Source organism: Macrotis lagotis, chromosome 7, assembly GCF_037893015.1.
Source record: "Macrotis lagotis isolate mMagLag1 chromosome 7, bilby.v1.9.chrom.fasta, whole genome shotgun sequence".
Taxonomy (NCBI): Eukaryota; Metazoa; Chordata; class Mammalia; order Peramelemorphia; family Peramelidae; genus Macrotis; species Macrotis lagotis.
The window spans coordinates 157125480-157142283 of NC_133664.1; the positions used below are offsets into that span (position 1 = coordinate 157125480).

Genomic DNA, 16804 nt, shown 5'->3' on the forward strand with positions numbered 1-16804 from the left:
TGACAGACTAGAGAATTGGATTGAATCTAACAAGATGAATTTCAACAAGCATTTGTATTTGGATATGACAATCCTTTACTAAAAAAACAAAACAAAATACTAACACAGACTACTGTATTCAATTTCAAGCATCATGGTTTCAAGGGGGGGGGCAGCAACTGGAATGTTAAGGGCCTTCTATTAAGGGCCTTCAATCTATGTCACATAAGGAATAATTTAAGGAACTCAAAATGTTTAGCCTGGAAAAGGGAAGCATTGAGATGTGATAGATGTCTTCAAGCATTCAAGTGGTCATCATGTGCCAGTGGTATGAGACTACTTTCTGTTTGACCCCAAAAAATAAATTTGGGAAAAGTGGGCAGAAGATGCAAAGAGGCAAAATTAAGTTTCATGTCAGGAAAAAACTTCCTAACATTCAAAGCCATCCCAAAGTAGAATGGGCTTCCAAGAGAGGTGATTCATATTCCCTCCTTGGAGGCAGATGTCAATCACTTGTCAAGAATACTAGAGTGGGGTTTGCTTTGTGTTTGTGTTGGACTAGGTCGCTCTTGAGGCATCTCCCGATTCTCAAATCTGTAATTGTGAGTCCTAAATCTATGTATCTAGTCACTCTCATCACCGACTTACTTGTAGAATTCTTGGGCAGGGTGTCCTGTCCAAGTCATTTATCTAATGACTCTCAAAATGTCCTGAAAAGGACTTTATGTTTTCCTCTCAAAGCTACCCCTTAAATCTCCTCCATTTTTGTCATGGGCACTCCTATTCCTTAAGCTGTCAAGGCTTGGCTCCACCCCAAATTCAATGTTATTTATCATTTCTTTTACAACAGGTCTTGTTTTTTATTTTTATATTATTACAATAATTTTGTTGTAAGAGCAAACATAAATCCCCCTTCCCCAAGATGATGAGAAACCTCAAGAACAGTGAGAGAGAGAGAAAAAATATATACTTCAGTCTGTGTTCAGATTCCAATGGCTCTGTCTCTGGGGTAAGTTGCTTTCTTTATCATAAGTCCACCAGTTCAATATTTTTCCCACAGTTGCTATTACTAGCTGTATTTCCCTCCAATCTATTCCTCCCCACTCTTATTTACTCTATTCTCTCCTTTCATCCTGGCCCTATCCAAAAGTGTGCTGTATCCGCATACCCTCTCCCACACTCTCTTCTATTACCTATTCCCCCCTTCCCTCCCTCCATTCCCCCTTATCCCATCCCTTTCTTCTCATTTTTCTCTAGGGTATGATAGATTTTTATACCCTATTAAAGTGTATATGTTATCTCCTCTCTGAGCCATTTCTGATGAGAATGAAGGCTCACTCATTCCCCCTCACCTTCCCCCATTCCACTTCATTGAAAAAGCTTTTTCTTGACTCGTATGTGAAATTTCTTACCTCCTTCTTCATCTCCTTTCCCTTCCTCCCAGTACCTTCATTACCCACTGACTCCATCTTTTTACTACATTATACCATTATATTCTGCTCCTTCCTGTGCTGTGTGTGTGTGTGTGTGTGTGTGTGTATATATATATATATATATATATATATATATATATATATATATATATATATGCATTATATGCATACACACACACACACTCCTTCTAACAGCTCTTACAAATGAGAACGTTTATATGAGTTATCAGTATCTTCTTTCCATGCAGGAGGAATATAAACAGTTCAATATCATTAAATTCCTCATAGTTATTCCTTCTCATCCACCCCTTCTTTGGTTCACAAGAGTCCTGTACTTGGAGATCAAACTTTCTGTTCAACTCTGGTTGTTTCAATAGGAAAGTCTGAAAGGCCTTGTTTCATTGAAAGTCCATCTTTTCCCCTGAAAGAGGATATTCAGTTTTGATGGATAGTTGATTCTTGGTGTAAACCAAGATCTTTTGCCTTTTGGAATATCATATTCTAATCTCTACGAGCCCTTAACATAGATGCTGGCAGATCCTGTGTAATCCTGACTATGGAGCCTCAGTAGTTGAATGGTTTGTTTCTAGCAGTTTTTAGAATTTTCTTGTTCATTTGGGAGTTTTGGAATTTGGCTATAATATTCCTGTTTTTCTTTTGGGATCTCTTTCAGGAGGTGATTGGTGAATTCCCTCATTTACCCTCTGCTTATAGGATCTCAGGCAATTATGCTGCATTATTTCTTGAAAAATGAAGTCTAGGCTCTTCCTGGTCATGACTTTCAGGTAGTCCAATAATTTTTAATTTATTTCTTCTGGATGTTTTCGAGGTCAGTTGTTTTTCAAATGAGATATTTCACATTTTCTCCTAATTTTTGGCTTTTTTGGGAAGTTTTTTAATTCCTGATTTCTTGCAAAGTCATCAGCTTCCTTTAGTTCCATTCTGCATTTGCGGGAGTTATTTTGTCTTTTTCCAGCTGGCCAATTCTGCTTAAGGCATTCTTCTCCTCATTTGCCTTTTGTGTTGCTTTTTCCATTTGTCTAAACTGGTTTTTAACATATTTTCTTCAGTATTTTTTGTATTTCTTTTACGAAGCTGATTTTTTTTCATGATTTTTCTGCATCATTCTCATTTCTCCTCCCAGTTTTTCCTCTACCTCCCTTAATTGCTTTTCAAAGTCTTTTTTGAGCTCATACATAGTCTGAGGTATTTTCTATTTCTCTTGGAGGTTTTGGATATGGAAGCTTTGATTTTGTTGTCATCTGAGTATATGTTTTGATCTTCCATATGACTAAAGTAATTCTCCATAGTCAGCTCCTTCTTTTTCTATTGTTTGCTCATTTCCTCAGCCTAAGACTAATTTACACCACTTCCAAGGCTTTGGGGTTTTTTTGGGGGGTGACACCCCACTGGGACCTTTATTCCTCCAAGGTCTTATGCTCTCTTGCCTGTGCTTTGAGAAGTAGATGACCACAGCACTCCCCGCTGCTCTGGAGCTGTAAGAAGGAGCCCTGCTTGGCTATCTTATGGAAGCCCAAACTGCAACCTGGATCTGAGTGAGGGCAAACAGCGGAATCCTGCCCCCAGGGAAAGCAAAGAAATGTTGCAGACTCCCCAACCCCCTTACCATCTGTGGGCTGTATTCTGGAGGTGCAGGTTGGTTTATTCCAATTCTCACTGCAGGTTCTGCGGCAGGTGTTCCTCACTCCATACTCAATCTGATGTAGCAGAATTCTCTCACCTCCCCTTCAAGTTGTTCCCAGTCTGGACTGCGACCAGGGCTTTTTCCAATTCCTGGTCCTGGTGAAACACACCTTTCGTGCAGAACTTCCAAGTTATCTTGGACCAGGAAAATGGTCTCAGTGTTTCTGTGGGTTCTGCCCCTGTAAATTTTGGTTAGTCATAATTTGACGGCTTTTGGAGTTTTTTGGGGAAGGAGTTCCCAGGAAATGCTGCCTTCACATTGTCATCTTGGCTCCTCCCCCAAGCAATGTCAACAGGTCTTGTTTTTGTCCCCATCTTTCCATTCACAGAACCACTAACTGGCTCTCATTTCCTCTTGCCTGGACTACAACAATAATCTTCTATTCTCCCTACCTCATCTTTCCTGACCCCTATTTTCCTAAAGCATAGGTCTGGCCATTTCATTCCTTTATTCAGTAAACTTCAGTGGCCATCACCTCCAGGAGCACATATTTGCCCCTTTCCATGCCTGGCTAAGCTCTAAAGTCAAGTGAATCTGCAGGAACCTTCCCTCTCTGTGCCTTCATACCATCCCACCATGTTGGGAATGCTTTCCCTCCCCTCCAATTTGGTTTTCTTCGGGAATCAGATCTAATCCCACCTTCTGCAGGAGGCCTTTCTGACCCAGGCACAGGTCACCTGTCCTGTTATCTGCTTTATGTACCTACCCTATATATACCAAGTTATTTACAGGTTGTGTCTCTCATTAGGCTTGTGTCTATTAACTAACTTTCCAGATAATTTACTGGGCTTTTTTCAAGGGGAAAGCAGTGTCTTATTCACTTCTGTGACCACTCTCAGTACAGTCAGGCAGTGCTTTGCCTTCTTTAAGTGTTCATTTGAATCTGACCAGAATGGCTATTTCAAACCCTGAGAAGACAGCTGTACTGGAAAGCTCTTAATAGAGATCTAAGACTTTAGGGTAAGAGGTGAGGGCAGATGGTCTACAGATGTTAGAACCAGCTGCAATTACATGACAGGTTAGTGACTACAGATCCTAAACTGATTATATGTCACTGAAGAAGATAGAAACTAATGCTATTCACTCTTTACAACCTGGAAGAGAGAGCAGCAAGGGCCTTTAGGCCACTTTCCTGATACCACAAAGGACCACACCCAAATCATCTCATATTTTTAGAGCTCTCCTGAGTAAACTGTCCTGGATCTTTCCTTGGAACTCATTCCAAAGTTTTATAATCCTGTCAGGAAATATTTCTTACTTGATTATTTCTCTTGGATTCCAGTAAACCTTGCTTCTTCTTTTTAATTATCTTATTCCTGAATTTTAAAAATAATTATGATTCTTGTAAACTTCAAACACTCCATGAGCTTGAAGCTGATCAGCAAGATTATAATTCACTAATCATAAGTGAGTTCTGTAAAGGAGTCATCTGATAGGCAACAGGACTTCTGCTGATATCTGGATGCTGTGGGAGTCCATGATCTTTTGAATGTGGTTTCCCTCTCATATCAGTAAGATGCCATATGGCTCCAGCAAGGCCAGTCTGTTACACCATCCAAGCCTGTTTTTTCTCCTGAAGGAGAAAAAGTGAGGCTGATGACTTTGTACAACTCTGCCTCACTTAAATCCAATTCACTAAAGGACAAACAACAACGAGAAGCCTCTAGCCTAAAGCCTTAGGCTTAGAAAGCAAGCCCTATGGAGATATAGCCTGTAATTGCTCCTGCATGCCTACAGTCAGATCCACTGAAGACTCAAACAAGAAAGTTCCTGTCCAGTGGTTCATCTTCAAAATCTGACATGAATTTATCAGTGGAAATAACACTGAAGAAGAGGGAGGTTTTGCTTCTCTGGGACCTTTTGCTATGACTTGCTGCAGCCAAAATCTCCTGTATGTGAAGTCTCCCCCATGTAGAAGGTGAGCTCCCTGACAGCAAGGACTTATATCAGAGTACTTCACCTAGGATAAGCCCTTAATAAATGCTTCATTCACTCAAGCATTCAATAACTATATCTAACTGAAAATGAGATATATCCAAAGCTTGATCTCCAAAAAATCCTTCATTTCAAAGAAAACAGCAAAGAGACTCAAACATTTGCCACCTAGCTTTCTGCTACGGGATTCTTTTCCCTCTGCTTTGTCATCCAGATTAAAGTTCTGCTAAAATTCTTCCAGATTGCTAACAAACCTATTTTAGATTCAGTCAAAAAAGATAGCAATTATTTTCCTTAAACAGAAGTTTAATCTGAATGAATTTCAGGAAAGATATTTACCTTTACATAGCAGTTTTCCTCCCCCAAGGTAGACAGATTTACAGACTCATATAGAATCTGAAGAATTAGAAGATACTGATGTCCTTTAGACTGACCTGAACCTTAAAGAGCATCTTATCTAAAATACCAAAGGACAAGTATTCCTCTAGTATCCCCTTTAAAATCTCCAGTGAATCCACTACACAGTAAATCACAGATCAGTTTGTCAGGTAATGATTATTGTTTTTCCTCTTTCTCCTTGAAAATTCCATCATTGCTCCCAATTCTGCCCTCTGAAAGAGAATGTCTTATCCCTCTTTCCAGATTCCAAGTTTTTCAAACATTTGAAGATTTCTTTCATACACACTCTCCCTCCCTTTCTCTTCTTCAGGATAAACATTCTCATTAGCTTCAACCATTCCTCAACAATATTTTGTGGTCCATCATTTTGGTTTTATCCTTATCTAGAAGCCCTCCATCTTGTCAATGGCTTTTAAAAATTTATTTATTCCAAATACATGAAAAGATCAATGTCCTTCTTAATATGTGGTGCCGAGAACATCATATTCTGAGGAAATCATATTTTGGATGTGATCCAACTATGGAAGAATACAATAGGATGGACTCTAATTCCTTTTCAGTTCTTCATTCTATGATTCTTGATCCTATAACCTCTCATTTTTCAGAGACTATGAATGATAGCATGCCATTCTTTAGCTTCTATGGCTTCCAGAAAGACTTAATCATTATCTTTGATGCCTCAAACTTCACATATCCAATCAGCTGCCAAAACTTGTTTTCAACACCACAATATTTCATAGGTTCTACTCCTCCTCTATTTATAGTCACTCCTTTATTTCAGGTTCTCACACCTCTTGCCCAAGACTATTGCAAAAGCCTCTTAACTGGGCTTCTTAGCTCACTTCTTTCTTCAATTCACATACATATAACAAAGTGTTTGTTTTCAACTGGTGTAATTGATTTTACAAAATTAATTCCTAGGATATAATATAAGCTTCTCTGTTTAGTTTTTAAAGCTCTTCACAACCTGGTTCCAAACTTCCTTTACAATCACATTATATTTATTATTTCCCTTTCAATGCTTAGCACAATGCTTATTACATAGAACATTTATTCATAAATGCTTATTTACTTGATACTACCTTCTATTGTCCAGAAAAACTGGTCTTCTGTTCATCATGACAATCTATCTTCTCTTTTGAGTCTTGTCATCACCAATATCTAACACTGCCTGGAATAAGTAGACACTTAACTGCTTAATGAACTTAACTCATTTTGAATTTGATTTCCATTAACTTGTCAGTTCTTTTTCACACAAAGTGTTTTTAAGCCACTTCTTCCATATCATAAATTTGTAAACTTCTTTGAGTTCAATGTTTCATATTTATTATTCTTTTATTTCATCTTATTAGATTTAAGCTTGTTCTAATCTTGAAAGATCTTTTCTGTATCTTGTCACCTACAAATTTGACTATCATGCCATCTATGTCTTCATCTAAATGAACAATTCTCAAAATATGATCCCTTGGACTTTTGAAAGGGTCCATAAAGTCAGAAATATTTTCATAATTAAACTATGAGGCTGTTTGTCTATTAAGATATTTCTTTTTAATCCAGAGAAAGAATTGTGGAGTTTGAACAAAGACCAAAGACTATTACCTTTAATTAAAAAAAAACCACATTATCTGATTATGTAATTTTGCTATCTCTTATACTTTATTTTTCTTCCTTAAGTATATGATTTCTCCCTCATCACATTCAACTTAGATCAGTGTATAACATGGAAACAATGTAAAGACTAACAGACTACCATCTGTGGGGGGTGTGGGGTGTGAGGGGAGGGAAGCGAGATTAGAGAAAAATTCTAAGATTCAAAATGAATAAATAATTTTTTTTTAAAAAAGATATTTCTTTTCCTGACTACATATTTGTGTAAGGTCAAGTTTTCAACAGATAATTCAACCAAAACAACATTATCACAACAGAATGAATGCAGAATCAAAATAAGAAGATCCAGCTGTCTCTTGTTAAGGCATATATTAAAGAGATTTGTAAAAATACATAAAACAATGCCATTCCTTATATTTTTGTTTAAAAAGATAGTTACTTTCCTATAAATGTTATTTATTTTAACATGTAATGGATTTATTGCTGTTATTTTTTTTACACAAATAAATATTTTTAAACTACTCTAGTCACTTTGCCAAGAAAATCTCAAATGTGGTCATGAAGAGTCAGACCTGACTGAAAAACAACTAAACAAAATTATAAAATATTTTAAAATTATATCAGTTTTAATTTATAATACAACACCAAATAATATTAATATTGATAAACATAATCCACATAAACAAAAGGTCTTTGGGTCATTAATTTTTTAGTGTGCAAGGGTAAGAATAAAGGTATAAGGGTGTCCTGAGACCAAAGCTTTTGAGCAGCACTGATGTTAAGTCATTCATAATTAAAATCACACCAAAAAGAAATCTACCATCTACTTCTCTTCAAGTTGACTTAATCACAAAAGAATCTTTCTTAGGTCTAGTCAATATAACCAGGCCCAAATTCTCTTATGTTTAATATTATCTACCTCATATCTTTCATATGAAAGACTTTGTTTTGTTGAAATCTAAATGTGCATTTACATTTTACATTTTCTTCAGCTACCTACCAGCATAGAAGCCTTGTCAAATATAAACATGAATTTATTTATTTATGTTTGTTTGTTTATTAGGTTTTTGCAAGGCAAATGGGGTTAAGTGGCTTGCCCAAGGCAACACAGGTAGGTGATTATTAAGTGTCTGAGACCAGATTTGAACCCAGGTACTCCTGACTCCAGGGCTGGTGCTTTATCCACTGTTCCACCTAGCCACCCCTCATAAACATGAATTTAATCTAGCACAGACTGATAAACCCATCCTGATGATACTTTCTGGGAGTTAAATGTAGACCTAAGTTCACATACAGTTTCACACACTTTCTAGCTGTGTGACCTTCTGCAAGTCATTTAACTTTTCCCCTCAGTAACAGGATATTTGAAAAAGCCAAAGATTTCAGACAAGAACCCAAAACAATAATGTGTAAACTGAAACATAATCATCAATTAAGATAAATTTTTATTAAAAAAGAAAGGTATTGGATATTAAGTATTCCTAGGAAGAAAAAAATCACAATAATTCAATTTAATCCTTACTAAACAAAGAGTTTTCTAAGTTCATCATGTGAGGAGCACCCAAGGAAGATGAAAACTTGAACATTAATGAAAGTCGCTATGGGACAGAAAAGACAAATAGGCCAAAAAAATTCAATGTGCATCAGGTCCATTTCCCAGACACAACTGACAAAACAGTACTACCATTGGCTTTGAAAAGATAAATTGAAGGAAAGTACTTACTAATTAATTTATGCTTAAAATCATTGATGCTCAATGCCAATTAATTATATCTACTAAGCAAAACTAATATAAATTATTAAATAATACTTTAGAACTATTTATAATCACTTCTAATTTTTTACTTTGTGTAACAATTTATAGTCCTTTGAAATTTATAGTCTTTTGAAAAGGTTCTAATACTTCTATTTCCAAACTCCTCAGCAATTAATCTTTTTTGTTTAACCCTACTGCAATTTTAAATTAAGATGATTACATGTATTTTAGATCAATTTCTTTAAAGTAAGAAAGTAGTATAAACCTTCTAGGAAAATTTTTATAAAAGAGGTTAAGAAATATAAGATAATTTATACATTTAAAAACTTAAAATAAATAAGATGCAGGCATTTTTGAAAACTAGATACTATAATCCAATACAAAAACATCTTATATGCTGAACTCATTGTTCCTTATGTCTCTTCTCCATGCTTTTAATATTCATTTAACATGACTGGGTACTATGGCTCATTACTTTCACAAATACCATGACTGGAAAAAAAAAGTTAATTTGCTATTAAAATGTTATAATCAATCAACATAATCCTAAAGAGTTCAGTATATAATCAGTAAAAAAAAAAAACCAGTAGGTTTACAGCCCCCCCCCGGTCAAAACAATATTTGTCAAAGTAAGAAGAATCATATCCCATCATAAATGACTTGTGCTGAAATTATAGCTTAGTTCTGCAGTGAAATAAAATCCCTTTGCCTTGTTCTTTTCTTGCACAGTTCAAAAGACCATAGCATATTCATGAATAAACTATATAACTGATTCAGCACCACAAAATGAATTGGGAGACATGACTGACTGCCTGGGTTGCAGGGTCACAGGTAAGCCAGGAGAGTTCATTGTACTGTTCCAAAACAAACCTGAGGACATCTTAAGTCTGATTTGAGCTAAGTGGGTGGGAGTGTTTACTGTGAAGTAACTCGTCTGATTGCACTGAAGACACATGGAGGTGCAAAGGGGTCTTGAGAAAGAGGGAACATAAAGGAAAATAAAAATGTGCATACTCTTTGATCCAGCAATACCACTACTGGGCCTAGAGATCATGAAAAAAAGGTTAAAAAAATCGCTTGTACAAAAATATTCATAGTAGCCTTGTTTGTGGTGGGAAAGAATTAGAAATTAAATGAATGTCCATCAATTAGGGAATGGCTGAACAAATTGTGGTATATGTATGTTATGGAACACTATTGTTCTATTAGAAACCAGGAGGGATGGGAATTCAGAGACGCCTGGATGGATTTGCATGATTTGATGCTGAGGGAGATGAACAGAACCAGAAGAACAATGAACATCATACTAACAACATAGAGTTGATGACCAATCTTAATGGACTTGCTCATTCCATCAGTGCAACAATCAGGGATAATTTGGGGGTATCTGCAATGGGGAATACCATCTGTATCCAGAGACAAAGACCAAAGACTATTACCTTTAAAGGAAAGTTTTATTATTATGTAATTTTGCTCTCATATTTTTTTTTCCCTTAAGGATATGATTTCTCAACACATTCAATTTAGATCACTGTATAGCATGGAAACAATGTAAAAACTATCAGACTGCCTTCTGTGGGGGGCTGGGGGAAGGGATGCAGAATTAGGGGAAAAATTGTAAAATCAACCAATAAATAAATAAATAAAGTTGCAAAAAAAAAAAAAAGAAAAAGAAAAAAGAAAATAAAGCAAGAGGGGACATTGATGTTGTGCTCAAGGCCATGCTGACCAAAAGCAGTCAGGCAATGGACCTGCTTTGGCAGCTGATACAAAGTAACCAAGGGCCAAAGAATATTTGTTACTTCAACAGGAGAGTCTGTTGAAAGCAGCTGATGGGTAGCATGACCTCCATGAGGACAATGAGATCCTGGAGAATATAAAGGGCACCTACTTAGGGATGCAGGAAGTATATTAATAATATCAGGATCAAGATCATCTCCTGTGTCTATTAGATCAAAAATACCTATTCCATCTGCTCCATCATTGTTTGTACTGAAAAACCAAGTCCAAATCCTCAGTGGTGTAAGTGGCTAATGCTACTTGCACAGAATCAGAAGTCGGGAATACAAGTATATGAGTGCATGATGTATATTGTGGGGCATTGAACAAAGATGTCTGCATATTTAGAGTGGTACTTCTTCCAAATACAGACCTTGTTGACAAAAAATCTGGCATATAACAAAAATATCATTGGGGCTCACTGCTACCAGGCAAGCGCTAAGAATGCTTGGAGAGTCAGCAGCAGATATGCCATACATCATTCACATATCTTTTAGTCTTTTACTAAGAGTCTGCAAATGGCAACAACAAAGCAAACAGCTCCAATCTTTTAATTCTTAATGCCCTAGTCTTCCTAAGTGACCAATTATAACTCTCCATAGTAAAGAATTCATTTGTACAAGTCCTAAACACCATTACCAGTTTCTGGAGACCACACCTTTGAGTGGAACCTTTTTTCCTCCAAGTTCTGTTTAGAACATCAGTATTGAGGCACATTTCTAATAATTCTCCATATAGATCTGTGAATGATGCAAGAAGCCACCTTTGATCATGAGATAAACAGTAGCCCACAAAAATAATACTGTATTTCAGTCCAGCTTCTCCAAATGTTTCTCCTACTTCTGTCTGCTTGTCCTTCACAGGGCCAGAATATAGAGGAGTATAGAGCTGAATACATTCTGGTCTATCAGGACTTTTAAGGGCAGTTTTAAGGGCAGTTTCCATCACTAAACCTGGCCCAAAGCCAGTTAACTTTTTTTCCATTGGTTGGTATTGGAAGCCTTCTCCAACACTGGGTAAAGAATGAAAAAAATTAAAGATTTTAAATGCTGCGTATAGATCTATCTTCATGTTTCACAGGTTGTAGCAGGTTTTAACATAGGATAATCTGTACAAAAACAGTAATTTTGATATTGGGTGGAAAAGTTTGGTCCATTTCCAAGAAGCATCTAAGTAGACCAAGGTCCATATGTTAGAATTAGAGCTTTCATCTTTATTTTCATATGTAAAAGGATCAATTATGTGAACAATTGCAGGTGGCTAAGTGATTGCATATGAATTACCATCTGTTGGGATTCCCACTTTATCATGATCCATAGTGCTTTCAGACACTTCTGGATGTGACTGAGTCGAACCAGAGGATAACTCTGTTGGATGACCCCAACAATCTGGAGAGTTGGAGGCTATTGCCCCCTTAAGTGGGTACTCTGAACAGTGGTTGCTTGTGTAGACATAGATACAGCAGCAGCATTATTCATACTTCCAAAAGGTGGAAATGAAGTCTGATTTTTGGTTGACATTCCACTGATTATATTAGTGGAAGTGGAAGTGGAAGTGGAGGAGGATGAAATCGTAGTCAAAGTAGAATTAGTTGAGGCAGAAGACACAGAGCTACTTGAAGTCATGGTCATAGTGCCGCTAGCTGTGGTTGCTGGGGTGGTAGACAGTATCTGAATTCCCAATATTTGTCAGTTGAAGCGGTGTAGTGAGAGAATGAATTGTGGGAATAACCAAATTTGGCTGGGAAAGTAAAAAACTATCCAATGGCTGTGAAGCAAGGTAAGGACCCAGGTGGTATCTGTAGACTTGTACATATAGCTTGAATTTAGAAAATGCTTCATTGTTGCCACCAGTTCCCTGAAAAAAACCATTCAGTTACCAACTTTTCTGAAAATTTCTTTGAAGCAGTAGGTCCAACTCTCGTGATCCCATCAGCCAATAATTGTGAAATGGGTTCATGTTGTCCTAATTGACAGGACTCATGTATTGCAGTAAGATCTCTACAAAAGGTTTTTGCTCCATTCAGAAGGGCTTCATTCTCTGACATATCTCTTTGAGATCCATAGGGTTCTAAGCATCAGCCTTTCCTAATAAGTCAAGGCAAATGGAGAGAGCACCAGAAAATCATAATCAAATCCCAACAAAAATGTGGGAATTGGCAGTGGTTCCAGGGACTCATCAGTTCCATTTGAGTCTTGGCCAGTCATTTATGAAACTAGTGCCAAGTAAGAGGATCTCCCCAAGAGCTCACTGTTTGTTTTTTCTGAATGGCATCTCGAAGTACTGGCTTAAGGCACAGGAGCATTTGAAGGATGTCCTATTTAATCAGGTTGTAGTTGGATACCTTAACGTTGGGAATGTCCTTCTCTAAATCCATGTCCTAATAAAGTATGAATTCAAGTACAGGGAGGCAGTTTAAATTTATGTAAGATACATTTGTTCTTGATTAAAGTCAAGCAAGGTCAAAAGATCATAGATTTAAAACATGGAAGAACCCTTTTCTGGCATCCAGTTCTATCATTCAAAAGTTTCTCTTTTATACCAGATGCACTGATTTTATTCCTGCAAAATTTTTGAATATCATGTATCAAAACTTATTTTCTTGTGTTTTATAATTTATTTTTAGGTTTTTGCAAGGCAAATGGGGTTAGTGGCTTGCCCAAGGCCACACAGCTAGGTAATTATTAAGTGTCTGAGATCGGATTTGAACCCAGGTACTCCTGACTCCAAGGCTGGTGCTTTATCCACTACGCCACCTAGCCGCCCCTCTTTTATAAATTTTTATTCATTTCCTATTTTTCTATTTCCTACTTTATTTTTTTGTCCATGATTTAACAAAGAATTCTTCCCCTAGCCATGAAAGATATTTGATTTAATTCTCTTAAACTTTTTTTTTAATGGTGTGAACTTTTATATTCAAGATTTGAGCTGGGAGCTGAACCTTCCAATCTGAATCCAAGCCTCTTCCCTCCATACTTCACTGGTTAGCTTATTTAACCATTCTATTTCCATCAACATTCCCTTCTACTGATATGAAAGCTCCAAGAGACAGGCTGGCTTCAGGATCAGCATACTGATTTCCTAGTATTCCTTCCTTGGTAAACATCAAGGTCACATGATAAATTCACTAAACTGACCTATGATCTGAATCCTTAGGAAACCAAATTTTCCCATTTGATTGTGAAGGTTGCTCAAGCACAAGTTTTTGCTTCAAATTTAAAAAAAAAGTCTCTCTGATACAAGTTTGACTGACTTATAGCAACAGAGCTCAAATCACAGAAGCTGTTGAAATGAACAAAGATATGCCAAGTATCTGCTCCCTTTTGTAATCTGCTAAGCTAAAAATTTCAATCAGGACATGGATTGTTTTTTCTCTAAACTCACTCTAGCTTCTCAGCTCCCCTCAAAAGTTACCATCAGGATTTCAGCATTGTGTTGGGTTTATTGATTAATCCGGCTCCTCTCTTCCCTGGCTGGTGCCTTTTCTGTCACATTTCACTTCTTTCTGACTGATTTTGTTCCATTCTGTCCTCTACACCCTGGACCCATTTTCTTGGCTGGCCCCTGCACTTTGGGATGAATATTTGTCTTTAAACTGTCAGTTTCAAATTTTAAAACTCTTTATGTCCTCCAGTCAGTCAACAAGAATTTATGAAGCATCCTATAGCAAACTAGGCCCTCTACTAAGCTTGGGGCATGACAAGGCCCTCAGTCTAAATTAAGACTCCAATGAAAATCCCACATTTGTTAAGGGAATGGAAGATAAAGATAATGGAGAAATGAAATAATAATACACTGTCACATAGTACACAATTATTGTAACTCATGCCCTTCAGCTAAGAAAGAAAATTATATTTTTTAACAAAAACATGCGGATTAAACATAGAAAATGTAATAAAAAGGTTTATAATTCAGGAGATTTTCCAGAAATTGTTACTGTTTTATGATTCCAGTTACAAACAAATGTTTGCTTATTTGGATACTATCTGATAATACCTGCTTACATCATTATCTGGTAAGTGGCTTAAAATGGATTTAGATGAGAATTCAGAATAAAAAATATGACACATGATCAAATTTTTGGTTGTTAAGTTTTCATAAGAAAAGCATTTCAGTGATCTCTCAGCTACCAAGTTACTGAATTACACAACAGTTTTAGGATCCTGATCACAGATCTTTGAGATGAAAGGATCTCAGAGGTCATTCTATCCAATCCCTTGACTTGATGATGAAGAAGAATGAAGCCCAGAGATGTTAAATAACTTGCTCAAGGATACAATGGTTGAGTGTCAAAGGTGGGCTCTGAACTAAATTCCATAAGCAATGACCTTTCCACCTATATGCCTTGGTCCTCCTGACTCCCAGGTTGGAGATCTAGCCATTGCACAACTGTGCTTCCCCAGAAGATTCACTGCTAAATCATTAGAACCAGCTATGACTGTGGTCAGAAAATCTCCACCAGCACTGTCTGTTGGTCTTTGGGCAAATCACTTACCCTGTAATATCTCAGGTTCCTCATTTGCAAAATGAGAGCAGGTGGGGATGGCTAAACCCTCTAAAGTTCCTACTTCAAAACCTCTGATACTGAGCTATCCCTTTAAGCCTTACCTCTTTCCAGAATCAATCACATCATAGATTATCAACTGTTCTATCTACAGCTCAACATATACAAAGTGGAAGTCATTGTCTTTTTCCCTGAAAACTGCCTTTTTCTAATTTCCCTATTTTAGTTAAGGGCAACCAGTCTTTCAAGTCACTCAGAATGGCAACCCTGGAGTTTGGAGTCCTTGACTCCTTTATTCTTAGTGATAGCTCATAGGAAATCAGATGACAACTTTACCTACCCCCTGGCCTACTGCCACCGTTAGCATTATGATGCAGAAAAGACCTTGAGTGTGAGCAATTAAAAGGTCATCCATAACTTTAGAGAGAACAGTTGAATGAAGCTGATTTCTATGGTTTTGGAAGCAAGGGAGAGGGCAGAGTAGAAGCACAAATGAGCATGGAGAAGTTTAGGGTTTGAGAGATAAGGGGCAGTAATGAGCAGGGAATCCACAATTTAGTAAGGATCATTTAAGGACAATAGGAATGTGGATATGCTTATCATCAGCAGAGAAGGACAGGAAGAGATGGAAGCCTGGGGGAGATGACAGTTGAGACAATCTGTTGGAGAGGAGAGGAGGGGATGAGATGAAGGATGCTTCAGAGCATTTGCCTTGAAAAGAAGACATCCAAGATGCGAGTAAAGGTGGGCAAATGTCCCAAGGATGTGTGAAATAAGAAGGGAAAAGAGTTTGTGGTAAACACCCAAGGGAAATATGGAACAGATCCTTGGAGAAGGTGAAGGACCAGTTAGAGAAGAACAACAGGACCATCATGCTGTGGTGGGAGCCCCAGTGAAATCAGGAAATGTGAAGGCATGAATTATAAACAGTTATAAACAGCATAAATTTTCACTGGATCCAATCAGAATGGTTCATCGTTTCTGATCAGCAGCATAGGAATAGGAATGAGAGGAAAGCTCATGGTAATCTCAGTTTGGGGTCTGGCAAGGCAGGTGAAAAGACTGAGATTAAGAAATCAGAGTGAAGTGACTGAATTTCCCAATCAAGATGAAGAGCATGCTTAGGAAAGGGAATGGCACCAGAGGGCAGAGGCTCCCAGGCTGGAGTCAGGAGGACTGAGCTTAGATAAAGCCTCACCTCCCCTGCTTGGGTGCCCTAACTCTCGAGGTGGTTGTGAGAGCAAATGAAGCCATGATAGGCAAGTGTGTGGAACAGTGGCTGGCCCACAGGAAGCGCTATATAATATTATGTTGTTAAATGCAATGTTAAAAGGTCTTAGGAAATAATGACAATTCCGGGACTCAGTCCAAGAACTGTTAAGCTGGTTGGGTTGGCTAGTTTCATACTGCATAAAATTCTTTTACATTAGTTTTCTGATTGTCTATTTTTCTTTAATGTAAAAAACAAATACAGAGCTTGAAAGTCTATTGGCAGGGGGGTGCTTCGGGAAGGTGTGAATGCTGGTGGTGCCAGATACAAGAACAGTCACAAGGAGGGGCTGGCTGGGGCACAGCCTTTAACTGAATCAGTCACCAAGAAAGCTTAGAGACTGTACGAATTGAAGATAAATAGAAGTTTAGATTATAGCAAAGAGAAATCTTTAGGTCAAGGGCAGTTACAGGAAGTATCTGTTTCCTGGGTAGGC

At 37.4% G+C, this 16804-nt stretch overlaps 1 protein-coding gene and 1 pseudogene across 2 annotated transcripts in view; both read right to left on the reverse strand.

The window, feature by feature from the left end:
* FAM185A (family with sequence similarity 185 member A) overlaps positions 1-16804 on the reverse strand; it is a 103711-nt gene that overhangs the window by 47119 nt on the left and 39788 nt on the right. The window lies entirely within an intron of this gene.
* On the reverse strand, positions 1568-12971 carry LOC141493563 (mediator of RNA polymerase II transcription subunit 13 pseudogene; annotated as a pseudogene).